At 43.4% G+C, this 17,169-nt stretch overlaps 1 protein-coding gene across 7 annotated transcripts in view; it reads left to right on the top strand.

Annotated features, from left to right (window-relative positions):
• The first annotated feature begins 1,978 nt into the window (after positions 1-1,978).
• DYNC1I1 (dynein cytoplasmic 1 intermediate chain 1) overlaps positions 1,979-17,169 on the top strand; it is a 187,491-nt gene continuing 172,300 nt past the window's right edge. For 3 of the 7 annotated variants that reach the window (XM_039549984.1, XM_039549989.1, XM_039549982.1), the window contains exon 1: positions 1,980-2,291. The gene's annotated coding sequence lies outside the window, so the exon portion shown is untranslated. Of the gene's footprint in view, positions 2,292-17,169 lie in introns of all 7 variants that reach the window. The other 4 variants (XM_039549987.1, XM_039549988.1, XM_039549985.1 and 1 more) reach the window with 2 other exon arrangements.

Genomic DNA, 17,169 nt, shown 5'->3' with positions numbered 1-17,169 from the left:
TTGAACTGGGGTTTACAGGGTTTTTTTAAGAAACATCTGATGTAGTTATTGCTAGAACACAAGATACCATTACTCTGTAACCAAAAATGTAGGGCTTAACAAGCTCTGGAAACCTCCTTATGACATCTATTAGTATGCCTGATATCATCATACAATGTGATGTCATGGTATGTCTATGATATCATGTTGCATGTGTATGTTACCACGGAATCGTATGGATTATAATATGGCTAGGACAGCATGCTAACAATAGCAGGATCTCATCAGGCCCCATGGAGAAGCAGTATCATCCGTCGATTCAGGAATACTAAATGACTCCAAGGCCCTCTTAGGTCAGGAACAATTTAAAGCAATCCGCTGAGCTTGCAGGATATTTGGAAATTTGCAAGTGACACGCAATTCAAAGGAATCCGAATAAACCCTGTGGCATTTCTATTAAAGCTATGACTAAGGCCAGCACTCCAACACTTTCAAAAGCAAAAAGCAGTTTCTGAAGTTTAATTTTGGGTGTCTGATATTGAAAGGGCCTTATTTTAATAAAGCATTGCAAACCAAATGCTCCAAACTCAAATCTTTTCAAATTGTGCATTTAAAAGGACAGGTTTTTTCCCCACTTGTTCCAGCCTGCAGAATCAGAAGATACTGCTCTTTAAGGACTTTCACAGGAGAGCAAAAAATCAGTCTTTCCTGATTCAACTCAAATTAAATTAAGAAACTGTTATTTCATCATTGTATCCTCACCAGCAATCAAGCCTTTTTTTCCTCTTCAGGATTCTTTGTCTCCTGGCCGCAGTCTGGCTGGGTCTGGTAGGAACTGGAGGTGATGTGAATTCTTTATGGCTTTTCAGTGGGCTGGGTATACCTCACTCTTCCCAGGACAGGCCCTAGACCTCAAATGACAGTGGCTGGAATTAGTGTTTCCCACCAAAAGAAAACAAGCGATTAGGTTCCAGGGACAGGGTTCTGAAGGGTACCTTTTCTGCTCTCTTGGACCAGAGAGATGGAGAACAGTGAGTCGTATGTCCAGAACATCACATTTTTAAAGGACAAACCATGGTACCAAAGGGTACACTTTCCTTGTGTGTGGGGCAACATACCTATGGGCAATAAGGGAGAGGGAAGCTGGGTTATCTACAGCAGAGGTGGGTGCTGTTTGCAGGAACATGGACTGTCTCCAACAGCTCTCCTTGGCGCCTCTCCCCTAGATGGCTACGTCGGTGTGTGGAGGGAGAGAAGCAGGGGCAATGCTAGAAGCCTGGCCCTCCTGTCTGCCATGTCCTCACAAGTGGTGCGAGGAAACAGGGACAAACCAAAACCTCTGCCTTTGGGCAGTCTTGTCCTTATTTAACCATGAAAGCTTGGTCTCGTTCGTCTATTCTGGAGCTCTCCCTGTTCTTCCTGAAAGAGACAGGACTAAGCAGGAGCCTGGTGCCCTCATGACAGTTGACCAGGCTGCTACGGGGCTGATGGCCAGGCTGCCGTGGTGGTGATGGTGAGGCTGGCCTGGGGGGGATATCCTAGGCAGCTTAGAGGGTGATGGCTAAGGCGTTGTGAGGCTGCCAGCTACTGCCGTGAGGATGGTGGTGGGTTTGCTGCCTCGACTGTCGCGGGGCTGACGGCTGCTGCCATGGGATGGTGTCAGGGATGCTGTGGAGGGTGCTATGGATGCTGCCTGGGCTGTCGTGGAGCTGACGGCGAAGCCGGTGTTGTGCTGACAGCCGGGCAGCCGCGCAGCTGCCGGCTCGGCTGCTCCTGGGGCGAAGCCTGCGCCCCTGTGGGGCTGACAGCGAGGGGAGCACCGAAGAGCTGAGCACTTCAGGCCGGAGTTGCTGGGGGGCCGGGCGGGGACACTGAGCCGGCCCCTCCACCGCCACCTGCGCCGCGCCCCCCCCGGCCCCGCCCCGGTCCCACGGGCGGCGGCGGGGGTGTCGCTACCGAGGGCGCGCGGGCGGAGGAGGAGGAGGAGGAGGAGGAGGCGGGAGGAGTAAGGCGGCGGCAGCAGCAGCTCTCGGGAGGAGCCTGTCCACCGTGAGACAGCACATTCAGCCGGCGGCGGCGGTCCTGCCGCAGCGGCGGGCGGCACGGCACAGCTCGGCTCGGCTCGGCTCGGCTCGGCTCGGCTCGTCACGGCTCTGCTCAGCACGGCTCGGCTCGGCTCGGCTCGGCAGGGCGCAGCTACTGGCAGCAGCCCTTCAGGCAGCGGGGCATCCCTCTGCTCTCCCGGCGGCGAGCGCTCGGTGAGAGCTGCAAGGCGCCGGGAGCCGCTCCGCATCTCCCGGGCGCCGGCGGAGGTGAGGCACCCGCGGGGGCGGCGGGGCCGGGACGCGGCGGGGGCCGCGGCGGAGCGGGGAGCGGGGGCTGCCCTTGGGGCCCGGCGCTGGCGGCGGAGGAGCGGGGCGGGAGTCACTCCGCGGGATGCGCAGCGGCCGCGGAGCCTGGTGCGGCCGCCGGAGGCGCTCCCCGGGTAGGCGGGCCGGCTGGGAGAGCGGGCATCCCGGCTGGGCGAGCGGGCATCCCGGCTGGGCGAGCGGGCATCCCCGGCTGCCCGCGGGAGCCGGCCGGCCCTCGCCGCGGGTGGGCTCTGGCGGCCCGGCGGCTGGTCTGCGGGAGGGCTGCGGTGAGAGAGCCGCGCCGGCCTCCGCACCTGCTCCGGTCCCTGGGGCGCATCTCGGCCCCGGCCGCGAGTGGCGGCCGCAGGCTCCCGGCTGGTGCCTGGGCGCCGAACAGCTTAAAGCAAAAGGGGGTGGTAAAAGTTTTTCATCTGTAATTCTTCACACAGCTGGAGCGGTAGTGGGTATACTCAAGTCCAAGACGACATAGGACAGTAAATAGATCTTTTCCCCTTCCTAAGGTTTTCTCACCTAAAAGGGTGAGAGAAGGAGGGAGTCAGCCAGAGGCCTTTTTACACTGGTAGTCCACTGAAATAGATTTTCAAAAGGATGTTACTACAGTTACATCATCCCAGGAGTCCCCCGTGGTTAGCAGAGAACATAAGGCCCCAGATTTCCTAGACAAAGCCTCTGTTTTAAAGACTGGAACTAAGTTTGTTTTTCTGTCAATATTGCCATTGACAGAAAGTACAGATTTGAGCTATAAATGTGTATAACATAAGGCTTCTCAACAGATCAATCAGTCTTACCTGCTGATATAGAGGGGATGAGATGGAAGGACCTGACATGAAGTTGGCATGTGGAAGTCGCTTCTGCATGAGGATTTTAATTTACATTGGAAATTGCGCTAAATATCAAGAAGCATGGAACTGCAAAAACCTATTTCAGAATGGAAATCCCACGTCCCAGGACTGCCTGTCTCCTGATAGATGGTGTTATCAGAGCAATTAGGGAATTTAATTTCTGTTACTACCAATGTGTTTTGTCAAAGTACCTCATTTGTTCTTGCTAATTTAATGGGGGAAAGTTACATTCTGATTCTTTTAAGCTCTTTCTTTTTGGCTTTTATTTTCATTTGAGATGGCATTTCTAGTAACATTTTCCACAGTTAGTGAAGGCAGATAAAATTCCATTTATAATTTCTCTGCAGCATTTTTCTGCAAGAATGGGTTTCTTCAACACAAACCTTGGGGCTGCATCCAGGTCTTCTCCCCGTGGGAATGCTCACTCTGATAACCATCCTCTGCTTTGTTTTCTTTTCCCAAAATCATCCATTTATAGTCCATAAAAATACAAAATGTGTTGTCCCTTCTCTACCTTCTTTATGAATAGACTGTTTTGAAGGTTGGGACTTGCCATCATCTTCCTTGATAAGCGAGACTTCTGAGGGCCAGGTATGTGGAGATCCAAAAGATTTTTTAGAGTTGGATTGGCTGGATTTCTCTGAGCTCTAAGCACCTCTGCCTCAAATTAGTCTACCACAAAAATGCACTAACTGTGGTGCTGCTGTATCCACAGTTTAAGGGAGGAATCTTTAAAAGAGTGGCAATAAACCACACCCATCACATGCAGTAATTATTGGAAGTTTGGAAATGTGGCTACTCAAAGAATAGTCAGGGAAATATTCTTTTGTACCCCGAAGATCTTAAATTAAGAAGCTGACCTTTCAGCTCTTTCTATAGAAGGAAGGGGAGTGAGCTGCCTCCTTTGTGATGCCCTTCAGTGGCTATTTTTTTCATGATTGAAATGCATTTGTTTTCCAGTGTATTTTCCCAACTTGGGGTTTCTGGTTCCTGTTATGGCTCCCGTAGATAAAAGCTTTGCTTTAGCAGCTGTCTTCAGTGTAGGTACTCTAAATGATGCAGCAAGAACTTACCTGCCTTATTTTCAAATAAATTAACGGATCATGCAGCAAGAACTTACCTGCCTTATTTTCAAATAAATTAATGGATCAAGTCTCTTGGTCTTCTTTACTTTTGTAAGACAGGTTTCAAGAAGCATTCCTTGATGCCGTCTATTTTCCTGCCTCCAAGAAGAGAGAGGAGGAATACCAGGTAGAGCTGCTAGCAATGGGTTGTGTTAGAGGTCCCACCATTGCAGGATACTGGACAATGATGTGTAATGGGCTGGAAGGGAAAACGATAAGGGATTGAAAGAGAAAAACATGAGGGTATAGAAAGGCAGTGTTGTTTTTAAAAGCTTCACTTAACTCCTGCTAATGATTCAGGTAATGAATGTTAACAGAATGATCTTCCTTGTCCTATCCATGGGCTTTAATTTTCAGAGAAGTTGGAGGGAAGTAACACTGCAATTCTCACTGAGGCACACGGGGCGATTCATACCTGCAGAGATACAGTCTCAGGCTTTCTGCAGCCATACTCATTCTTAGTGCAGTACTCATCTGGTACTTTGAGATTTTTATTTTAAAAACCTTAAATGAAACATAATGACTTTAGATGTAGTCTGTGTTTAAAAGGGACATTTTCCTGCTGAACTACTGATGGAATATGCTGGCAAAGTGGCCTCAGTACAGATGCAACTTGTGTTAGTAAAACTGTGCTTTTGCCAGTGCAGCTTATTTCTGTTCATTAGAGGAACGGAAATCCTGCAGGTGAGCACACATTCATGTGTCCATATGGGGGCTTCCTTTCCAAATGAGGGCTCGGATGGTCTTCCCCTCAGCTGTTTGTAAGCAGGCAGAAATGGTAATGCAGGAATGATACTGCTTAACAAAGAGACCCTGACTCAGTCTACGTCTCAGATCGATGCAATATGTCCCTTTTGCTACCTGCTAATAATCCATCTAAAACCCTGCTAGCTCTTTTTTGTGAGAGATGACATTGGGAGCTGTTGTTTGCTTGGCCATTTGCAAGCACTCAAAATAAGGCAGTATACATGAGCTTGCTCCCCCAATACTGTTCATTTTGTGTGGCATCATCTTGCCAACTTTTCTGGGAAAATGGCTACTTCCAGGCAGATGGGAGGAGCTGCATGAAGCTGTGAAGCAGACTAATGTGTGAGCCACTAGGTCTTACAGTGATCATCTGTGACAGGTGATGTACCAACTCCTCCTGAGCTTAAAACTATACCCCTTCCTTTTTTACTGAGCTTCTTCAGCACCTTTTGTTGTATCTTTTGAGGCAGAAGCATTCTGATGAGTGTCTGGGAGTGCAGTGCAGCATGGGGAAGGCATGGAGCAGGAGTAACAGTTTCTTAAAGCTTTTTGTGGGCAGCACACTGTAACTCCATGCTCAAGTTTAAGGACAGAGGTCTTAGCCCTATCAGTGCTGACAGTAATAGGAGTTTTCTCTGACTTCTCTGGTGGTGAACCTAGCCTCTAGAGTGATGGCAGAAGCCAGCTGTCATCACTGTTTGAAAGCCACGATACTTCTCCAAACGCTATTGAAGGAAATGAGAGTTTTGCACTGACTTAACAGAGTTTGTATGAGTCCCTGTCTGACTGCTGCATTGACTGGTGTGCAGATATTTGTGTTACCTGATGAATAATAGCTGCCTAGACGTCTCCTGTGATTCTTGGGTCTTACGAGTAAAAGTACATGTTTTATATTTAATACTGCTCCCATGCATGTGAAGCAGCTTACCTGATCTGGAGAGACAAGTTACATCAACCTGAGGAACAGACCTCCTGGGAGCCCTTCTGGAGCAGTGCAGATCTACCCTGTGGGTTCCCCAGGTGCTGGCTGACTGTCCCTGCTTGGCCCTAGAATAATTCATGAATAATTTGATAAAAGGAGAAGGCCCATTTATTGCTGCTCTGCAGAAAACAATTACAGAGGGAATCTTTTCAAGACATAACATTTTGTTTACAGTGGTATCTTTTCTTCACATTTCCTTTCCCTCTTGCTATCGTTCTTTGAGGCTTACTTACCCTTTTCTCTTTTCCTCAATAGTTTTAACATCACATTCCCTGCTCACTGGCTTTCCCTTCCCCTCCCCTTTGTTTTCTCTCCCTAGCAGAGAAATTATATTAGTTCCTTGTTTTCTCCTTCCATCTATGATGTGGTACAAATAATTCCAAATCCTGCTCCTCAGTTACTAATTTTTCACTTCAGCCCAGCAGAAAGATGCAGTGTGTTTTGTGTTCAAACAATGGGGAGTTATAGCAAGGCAAAGACACAAAACTGCCTAGTACGATTAAATATAAGTAAGTATAACAGAGTATTTATTTCTTATCTATTTATATCACTTTATATCAAGCCTTCCTTGATTCTAATATTTTCAGGCTGAATTTGACAGAAAAAGCTATGGTATGTTAGTACTGAAACTATGCTGTATTAGTATTGAAAGTTAGTCACTACAGGTCTTAGACCACATGCAGGGAAAATATGGATTTCCCTTGCCTTAAAGTATTCAGCCCTTCCGTTTTGTATCCATTAACAGAGATCTTAGCTTTTAAAGGGCATGGACAGCTGTATTAAATCCCTACTATTCAAGGCATGCCCTTGTTTCATGTTTTGCACATTAGGCCACCACTGTTAGGATCAGAGTGGTTACCAGGTCACTTGGTAATTGGGGCAAAGACATTTCAAATTATTGCTATTGTATATTTCCAGAAATTAAAATATTTAATAAAACAGGGTTACAGGAAAAAAACCCAAACCAACCCAGACTGTTTCTAATGTTTTCTTATATTTGAACCTGTCATTCCTGGTTTAAGGACTGTTCCACTGACACTGAGCTTTTAAAAGAATTTCTTCTCAGATTCTCACAGCACAAAGTTGGAGGACTGTCTAAACTCATGTGACTTGTTTCATAATACATGTTTATCTTCTCTTTAAGTAATATAAAAGATTTGCCATTTTTGTTAATCTCACTATTCAAAGTCATATGACATTGTTGTTTCTTTCATCAGTTTGTTTCTAGTTACATGTTGAGCAATTGCTGAACCAGAAGGTGGTTTGTATCATAATTCTGAAGTATTTCAGATCTTAGCTCGCCCTTAAATGAATTAATTCTTTGTCCGTTTTAGCTGTAATTGCTCACAGAGCTTTGTCACACGCTTATACCACTTTGTTACAGACTATCCACTTCTTCATTGCCTAGGAACACAAATTACTTCTGCAAAAACCAGGGAAAAGATAGTTCAGGTTATATGCACTTATGACTGTAAACTGTGTGGTGCATTGAACAGTGAATGGCTTAAAAATCTATAACCTTTTGGAATGAAACAAGAAATTTGACCTAAATCATACCCCCTAGTGTGCAGTTAGCTATTCACGTACATAATCTGCTGCACTTGGCAAAGCCTGTGAATGTTGTATTCTTGCCTTTCACTGTCTCCACAGTAGTAATAATAATACAACAAAAATTGTGCTGATGGGATAGGAGGCTATTGTACTGGAGACAAAATAAGAAAAAAAACGGTGATGCCATTCTCTCTTTGTACTGAAAGAGCCCATGGGAAAACTGTCCCTTTATTTCCCACAATATTTTCTTTTTCACAGAAAGTTGAATAGCAGGAAAACGCAGGAAAGCCTAGTTTCTCAGCCTTTAGGGGCCTCTGCAAATATATTAAAAACACCTTGTGCAAATTCCGTACTTTGTCTGATAATTATAAATTAAAGAGCTTTAGGATTTTTCCCATATGTTTAAAGCATAGGTCTCAAAAGGTGACAGTAAATTATATTCTCTGTAAGGGGCTAAGATGGAAAACCCCCCATGTTTCAGCCTTACTACTGGTGCTCTCCACACCTTTTAGGGCAGCCTTCATGTACATAACCCTTATTGGGTTTTATTATTTACTTATCAATAACTCAGGGGACAGGGAAGTAAAAAACTCTAGACTTCCACATGGACAAGCATATGTGTTTTTGAACAAAATTATAGTAAAATGCAGCAGTAATATTAGTTACTACTAGTATTGATTTTGAAATCTTTGAATGGAGATCATGTTTCCTCAGTGTTCATTCAATAAAGTTTAATTAAGTTTAATTTTTTCCCCAGAAAGTTTCTGATCTCATCAAATCAAGGGATGAATCAGGAGTAAGTATGATTAAAGTTGTTGGCCTCCCATTTTTGTGTTATTTTTCTTGAGGTAGTGTGTACATATATATATGTCAATAAGAAGGCTGTGCTTTCTCCTATCACATAATGACCAGTTTTGCTAAATGATTAACTATTACCCAATTACTCCTGGGTTCTCTCTGGTGATACATCAATGATCTGTAGAGTTCTAAAACTACATTGTACTCTTAATCCTCAAGACTACCTGTTGGAAGCAGTTTAACAGTTTGATGTGGCTGAAAACCAGACGTGGACCCTTTCTGATTGCCTTGTGGACCTTCAGTGGCCCACAGCCACTAGTAAATGTATTTTGACAGCCGCTAGTAAACGTTGATGTATTTTCCAAAACTACCTATATTGCATTCCACATTTGAAGAGAGCTGGTGGTCTAGAACTAATGTCTTGTTCTCGAATTCTGGAGCCAAGGTCCTGGTGGAGTGGGCCATTCACTGAGGCTTGCTTCTGGAGGAGTCCTGCAGTGTGCTCCAGGGATGTGATTGCCCCACCATGTAGGCTGGGCACTTGTTTGCTTTTGCTCTCAAGTCAGCCCGTTTGCCAAACTTGTTCTTAGTGGAAGCCAGGGCATTTGAGAGATATGTGCGTGTGTGGGAGAGAAGAGCTCATGTGCAGTCAGCCTTGCCTTTGTCGGAGGCTGTGCTTGAAGTCCAGAGCATGCCCACATCTTAAACCTGGGATGCATTCTTTAGTTCCCCAAACTGGAAGTTCTTATAGTGCCTGGGAAGGTCAGCTGCATCTAAACCCACAAAATGGTGTGGAAACAGAAACTATAATTGCTGTCCTCAAAAATCAGCTTGGCTGTCACCTAGCTCTTGAAACACAGGCAGTCTCTAAAAACTCACTTTTTCTCCTTTTTTCCCCTTTTCTGGTGTGTTCTTACCCTTGAACCCCCAGACTCAGCCCAGGTGTCCTCTCCCTGTCTCTCCAAGGCTGCTCCATCTAGTTCACATTCCTTGAGCCCATCTGCCAGATTCTGTGCTCCATGTCGAGTTGCATCTGACAGCATCTGCTCCTGCTTTTAGTGGACCCTGGTTTTAATGGGACTCACCTGAAGTAAAAGGAGTCTCAGGTAATTTTTGCCTTTGCTTAAAGAGATATTTGCCTTCATCCATGCTCTGACCAGCAACCTATGTGTCTTCTGCAGTAGGTGCCTTCCCAGTCTTTCCCACTGAAGCTGCTCCACATAAGTCTAAAGTATTAAAGTTTCTTTGGGTGCAACAGAGCATGTGGGAGAAAGAGAAAGGACTCTTCAGCACCTTGCTTCAAATGCTCAGAAAGAGGAGTCTTTGGCTCCAGACACTTAAATACAGCATTGTATTATAAACTAAACAGTCGCTGCCTATAATATAAACTAACCCTGAAACAAAGACTAGAACCCAGGGGCCTCTGTTAGGGATTAATGTTCGCTCTCTTGCATCTGCTTCTTCTGGTCCAATGAATCCTTGCAGAAAAGAAATTAATAGAAAATAGCTTCAGTGGTTAAAAATGCAATCTCCATTCCTCCAGTCCTTCTCACCCATTAGCCAGCAGTCACTCTAGGAATGTGGATTTCAGTTTTCTCTAGACAAAAAAACTCCCAACTCCCCCCAAAAACCCCCAAACAAACCACAAACGAACAAACAAACAAACCCCCAAACATGTTTCTCCTATCTGGGGAGAGTGCTTTAACCACAGAAAAGATAAATGGAAGACATAGATTTCTTGGTTCTTAGTCCTCTCTCATATTCAAATTCTTTGCAGATGTCCTTTAAATTATGCTATTAGACATCTGCATTTATCATCTTGCCTTGTTACCTGGACATACCTTTTTTCTCTTCTGTCGATCAACAGGAATGATTGGCTAAGGCAGGCTCTGAGCATTCATCTTGCTTAGTTAGTATAGCCAGATAAGCCCTGGGAAGTACAGAGGGAGTGGTAGTGTTGTTTATTCTACTTTTTGAGAACTTTCTGTATATTTCTTACAGCCAGCGCTCTTCCCTGCTTTTTAAATCTTTAGCTGTCTTGACTTCAGAAATGAACTCAATGTGTAATGTTTTTAACCTAGTTACATCCTTACAGACATCAGCGGCAAAGCAAAGCGTATTTTGTTATAAGAAAGAAATGATATCTGGGTAAGTCTTCCAACAAAACCTGTGTGATGGCAGCATAGCTTGTTCTTTGATGTCTCTCTGGCAGTTGTCATAACTGGGTTAAGAAGCAGACACTAGAGCATGCATTTTTCATGTTTGGGTAAATGGCTTTAAGTATCACGTTGCTGGCCATGTACCACTAGGGTTATCTCAGGAGGAGGGTGGAAAAGTCAGAGGGGTTAGTTTTACCCCCCATATGGAATGAAAATACATATTTTAATGTCTGAAATATTTTCAGGATGGAGAAAATGAGTCTTTGTTCCACTTCAGGAGAGACTAGTAGACATCTTGAAGCAAAGTTCTACGTTAGGTTTTAGTACGTCATTAAATTTAACCCTGGGAGGCACTTTGGTACTTTTATGATGAACAAGATATTTTATATAGGTTTTGAAGAAGTGGTCATATCAATGATAGCAGCAGATATCACTGACATCTGAGCATTGTATAAGAAATACATAGAAAAGAAAGTGAAATCAAAAACATCAAAATACAAGGCTCTTATTTTTCTAGATAAGTGACCTGCAGCTTGAGGTTTAGATTGTTACCTCTCTCATGTTACCCATCTCTAAAATCTTACCAATTTACAGCTTGCATTTGGCTGCCTTTTACTGTCAGAAAACATCTTTAAATTAGCCTGCTAGGTCACAGAATCATAGAACAGCTGGGGTTGAAAGGGACCTTTGAGATCATCTTATTCAAAGCCCCCTTCAGTGGATAGAGACACCTTTCACTCAGAGCTCCATCCAGCCTGGCCCTTAAACACTTCCAGGTATGGTGCATCCACAGCTTCTCTGGGCAACGTGTTCCAGTGCCTCACCACCATCACAGTGAAAGCTTTTTTTCCTCATATCCAACCTAAACCTACTCTTTTTCAGTTTGAATCCGTTTCCCCTTGTCCGGTCACTTCATGCTCTTGTAAAAAGTCTCTCCCTCTTTCTTGTAGGCTCCTTTCAGGTACTGGCAAACTGTAATTAGGTCACCCCAAAGCCCTTTCTTTTCCAGGCTGAGCAAATCCAAATCTCTCAGCCTTTCCTCACAGGTGGTGTACTCCATCTCTCTAATCAACTTGGTGGCCTCCTCTGGGCTTACTTCAACAGGTCCATGTCCTTTCCTGTGCTGGGACCCCAGAGCTGGATGCAGTGCTCCAGGTGGGGTCTCACTGGAGCACAGTGAGCATCCCCTCCCCGACCTTGATGGCCACACTGCTTTTGGTGCAGCCCAGGACACATTTGGCTTTTTGGGTTGTAAATGCACATTTCTGGGTCATGTCCAGCCTCCCATCTGCCAGCATCCCCAAGTCCTTCTCAGCAGGGCTGCTCTTGATCTGTTCATCCTGCAGTTCATCTCTGGAGCAAGGTGGGAAATTCACAGAAAATAACACAGTGCAATGAGGAAGACCAGTTAATGTGTGGTGAATGTAGAGTCACAAAATTTGGAATTTCGCTGTGTCCATTCCCAGCCACATACAGAGCCACGTATGGAGTGCTGCGTGTTACTGCACCCAAACGTAAAAGATAACAGAGACAGGAGCTGATAGAGCGGGAAGTGACCAAGAATGCTTAGGAATCGCTTCTATATTACAAGATCTAAAACTTGTCGAGCATGCAAGTGGTTGTTATGTTAGAAACATCTGCTCTTTGTAACTGGGGCACAATTCCTGAGTCAGATTCCTGGGAAGTACAAATCAGTATTGGCTGCTGCATTGAGGACCATCTCACAGCAGCACATCTGAGATCGCTGTGCAGTTATAACTATGCTCATTAAAGCTTATTGAGAGAAAATCCAAGACGCTTGAAAAGACCTATTTAAAATTCAGTTTTCTTTGAGGTGATACATGCAATTGGTTTTGTGGAACTCAATATAAAGGGAGTGTGTTTGGTGCAAGATGTGCGGCAGTTTTGCTAGAGTGACATGTTAGTATGTGGTCCTCGAGTTCATTCTACTCCTTGCTGTAATGTTGTGTGTTTCTTGCTCATCTCCAGTGAGTTGTTGCCAGCAGCTTCTTCCCTTCAACCTTGATGGCTCTTCCATGGCACTAGGTTTGTTGGAATTGAAATGACCATGGTAAATTTAAGAGAATAAAGGGGCATGAGAGAAAGGGATGGCAAGAAGGTGTTGCTTCATTGACTGCTCCTGGTGCTGGAAGAATGGGCAGCAGTAGAGTTCTGCTCACATGATGCTTTGTGGGGGCCCTACAATTCTGCTGAAACTGAGTTAATTTTGTAGTAGGGCCATTATGGAAGAACAAGACTGAAAAGATTAAATGGTAATAGATTGTAAGGGATGTAAGAGCAGTTGTGGGTACATGTCTTATACCCTGTCAGCACTAAAATAAATAGGCTAGAGATGTGCTGACCTGTTGCATAGCAACCAGGAAGAAGCACGGAACCAAATCTCTGGGTGCTTGTGATTTGTAAACCTTTACAGAACAAAGTACAAGACCTTTGCCCATCTGTTAGAAATGTTCAGAAGCTGAAGGATAAAAATGGTACATTCCCTGAAATGTAACACTTGACAACCATTTTTATTTATAGATAAATACACAGATGCAGTGTAAAAAGCCTGACTGTTTTGCCTCAAGGTTATATGGAAAAAATACTTAGTCTCTCCAGTTTTACTTAGTGTTTTCCTGAATTCATCACACACAGGAGATTCCTTTAAATACTGCAAATGCTAAGTTTTTGCAGCTGCAAATATTTGCTCATTGTTGTGATCTCGTAAACATTGATGTGCCCATTTAGCAAAATTATTTATGTTATTTGACTGAAGTCAAGTGCAAATTCTGATGCATGATGAAAAGAGGCACTCATTTATGCAAAAATTGCTGTTGAGATGCTTCTAGCCCCTTTTGCCCATTTGAAGTGTGTTTCAAACATTATTTTCAAATGAATGCAATGTATTAGAATGCATTTATACTAGGGTAGCAACTCCGTCTGGTTTCTTGCAGACCAAAGACATTTATCTGCTTTGTACGGTTTCGTAATGTGCATGCACACTTTACAGTTGTAGAAGTCATAGGTAGATCTCATGGGAATTTTTTTCTATTGTAAAAATACATAGTATTCCTAACTGTAGGAAAGATGCTAATTTGTACCAAGTAGAGATAAATATGATACATGATAGAAATGAATAAATTTTTTTCCAGTGGAACACTTCATATGTGAGAGTTTCAATAGTAATAGTACTCCCACTCTATAAACCCGTTCTTTAAAACCAAAATCACTGAGTAATATATTTTATTGGGGAACATCCTGTGCATTTCACACGAATACGTTTTGCAGTTTTGGACTCCAGTAACTGGCTATTTAAGAAGGCATATGAAAAACACATGTACAGCATCTCTAAATATTGGATGCTGCCTATTTTTTTAAAGAAGTATATTAATGAATCAATTATTTATAATTAGTTACCCAGGATGACTAATGCCATATGTAACAGTATTTAATGAACCCCTTTGGTAAGTGCAATGGAGGTAATAACGAAAAGGACAACACAGGAAGGCCCAAGCCAGGAAAGACCTCAAGGCTCATGAAGGGCAAAATTTCTACTCCTTCTGGAAAATTTCTACTCTAGTGCAGCCTACTGAACGAACAGTGTGTAAAAATCCCGCAAACACCAAAAAAGCAGTAAAATTTGTAGGCTTTTTTTATGTCCTATTAGAGTTGGAAAGTGAGGTTTCTTTTGAGATGAGCTTAGCGAAGGCGTGCAGGTGAGATGCTATTCTAGGAAATATAAAGAAAAGGCTTGAAGAAAAGGGAGATCTTATATATTGTTTACTTCTTCTACTTAAAAAGTGTGCACTGTTGTAATTGTCTTTTTATTTTATTGTTTATACATTGGACATTTTGGACTTACTTTTTCCTGTATTTAATCCAACCTATGTACATGTCTTGCAACTCTTTGTACCTGTTCTTCTGATTTTGTTACTCTAAAAAGTATCAACTTATTGGTACTGAAATTCAAGTAAACCTTTTTAGATACCTGTGGCTGTTTCTGCTCTTAAGTGCTCATATAAATGTTTTGAAAAAATATCTGCTCAAATGCTGTGATATTGATCACTGATAAAGACCTTGTTGCTTATAAAGCTGTAGTAAAACTGGCCTGTACCTGTTAAAGTACTTGCATGGCTTTTAGTCCAGTCGAGGATAAAATGCTGTTGTTTGCATGTTTATATTCTTACTGCTACCACAAATGAAATTGTTGTGAGATGTTACTACCTGTGGGATGAGCTTAGTGGAGTAGTTTGGCATATGTTCTGTACAGCAGAGAAGTTTGTGCAAACATCATTACTATTTTTAGATTAATGTAAATTGTCTTTCAAATATCTTGTTTCGTACACTGAGAAGCTAAAAGGAACTTCTGGGAGCATGTTAAGGACAGGATTGTTCTCACCCTGTCTGAGACATTTACAATGGAGATTTCTAGAACTTAATGTAGATCACTCAGGGCCCTTTATCATCATTAGAGAGGAACTGGTGACTTTGGGGCATGCTTAATCTTAGCTACTTTTAAATGTCTGCTTTAGGAAAAGTGGAATCACATCCTAGGATACCCAGACTCTTTAGATTTTACCTATCCTGATGGTAGGGATAGCTCTGCATGTACACTGTGAGCATCTAAGGTGCTGTGAGCCAAACCAGTAGATGGTGATGTCCCAGAAAGCAGTCTCCAGAAGCCAGCACTGCCTGTGCACAGGCCTGGGTAGCTGCCATCACGCTGGCTCTGATGTGTAAGTGGAATCAACTGTATTTCCAAGACTAAAAGGGGTCTCTGAGGCATGTTTAATGCACATGGGGAAAACTGACATCTTGAAATAGAACACTCTGTTTCATTAAAAGTCATGCCATGAGGAACCAGCTCCTTTCTTCAGTATCACAAAGAAAGGAGAGTTTTCTCTGCGTATTGGGAGTTCAGGCAGGTGCTCTCTGTGCAAGGTCCTGGTACAAGAACCTATGCTACCATGTGTGGAAAGCTCTTCTGCAGTGGGAGGACTCTCTCTCCCCTTTTAAAACCATGACAATAAACTGGGCTAAACAAATAAAAATTGATCTAGAATCTAAGATTATGCATCTCCCTTGAAGAGGGGAGCCCCAGGGTGTTGCCCTACTATGAAAGTTATTTCTACACTTACTCAATGTTCAGTGTGTTTGTTCCTGTGTGTTCCTTCTCCTACACAAGGGATTTAATTGCTTCAGTGCAAAATGTGCTCCTCAGTGATTCCCTCTGACCAGTGCCTTCTCCCAGGCTGGAGATTAGGTCTTGCATAAGCCTTGGGCTGTCGTCTGCACCACAGAGAATGTTTAAAGTAAATCCTTTTTACTGTTTACCTTTATCTCTCTTGGTGTAGCATGCCTTTTGGCACTCAGAATGGCATTTATTAGAAATTTGCTCTCAGTAATGAACAGTGTTAACTCCATGGTTAATGCCAAGCAGAGTGATAAGTACACTTGCCTCCTTTCTTGGTACCAGCTTGCTGGCATCTGAGAAAGGTGCTTACATACCCTTGGTGTTCAATTTGTGCTAAAATTGTAAACAGCCAGTCTGCAGGTTGGTAAGCTGTCTGGGGGGCTCAGGCATGACTATAATATATTCAGGATGAAATATAACTGGGCTCTGGCAACATTCTTTGAAGGGAATTTAATACATCATCTTTATTGTATGTAAATCTATTTTGTTAAAAATAGAGCAAAGTTATAATAGGATTTGATCACCCTGACTGGAGCATTGTAAAAACGGGGCCAGGCACTAAACCATTGATGTTCAAATCAGGGGAAAAGCTAGTTAGCTTCCCTGACATAAAGGGAATGAATTTTTAGAAAGCCATTCATTGATATCTGACAAACAGCTTGAAAGGGATGCCAAACCCTCAGGGTTTCTGTCAGGAGCCTTAAAATGCATTTGCATATTTTTTGCATAGAAACAGGAGCTCTCTCTCTGTTGCCAAACTGCAGAACCAAAAGGGTGCTAAAACTCTATCTAGTCCAGAGGACTCTGAGGGGTAACTTCATAATCAGAATACAAATGTGTGCAACAGATTAGGAAAATGACTTCAAATGGGATTTCAATCATATCTAAGAGAGACACAGAAATCCTGAACAGATTGGTAGGCAAAACACTACCTGCACTGCTACTGAAATGTTTTTTTTTCTCTGGGCATTTCTCATTTAAAAAATAGTTCACTGACGTCAACTGATCACACAGATTAATGTTGTTTGAGGTCCTACTGCTTAATTCTCTTGACATCAAATGCAATTTTTTTCTGACAGTTTTGATTTTCTCCAGTTGATAGCAATACTGTTGTGAATAGGATGAGAGTGATGGAGGAATAAAGAAATGGTGGTCCTTCACATGCAGCCAGTGTATCCAGTGGTCCCATTGTTTGGCAGCTGAATGTTCTTCCTAGCTATACCATTTGCTGTGGATTGAACCAGGGTGGATTGAACCCTGGCCTTGAAAGGGTGCCTTGCCAGCATGGGCAGCTCTGCTGAAGTGCAGAATCTGTGGCAGTGTGAGCTGGAGTTTGAGCTGCTCTTATGCCTGTCCTTTTCATTAAATGGTTTCCTTGTCTGATTCCAGATGTTATTCTATTCTTTCCTAAAAGAAAAATG

Source organism: Corvus cornix, chromosome 2, assembly GCF_000738735.6.
Source record: "Corvus cornix cornix isolate S_Up_H32 chromosome 2, ASM73873v5, whole genome shotgun sequence".
NCBI lineage: Eukaryota > Metazoa > Chordata > Aves > Passeriformes > Corvidae > Corvus > Corvus cornix.
Note: the sequence above shows the minus strand (reverse complement) of the source record. Positions and strands in the feature narration are given on the sequence as shown.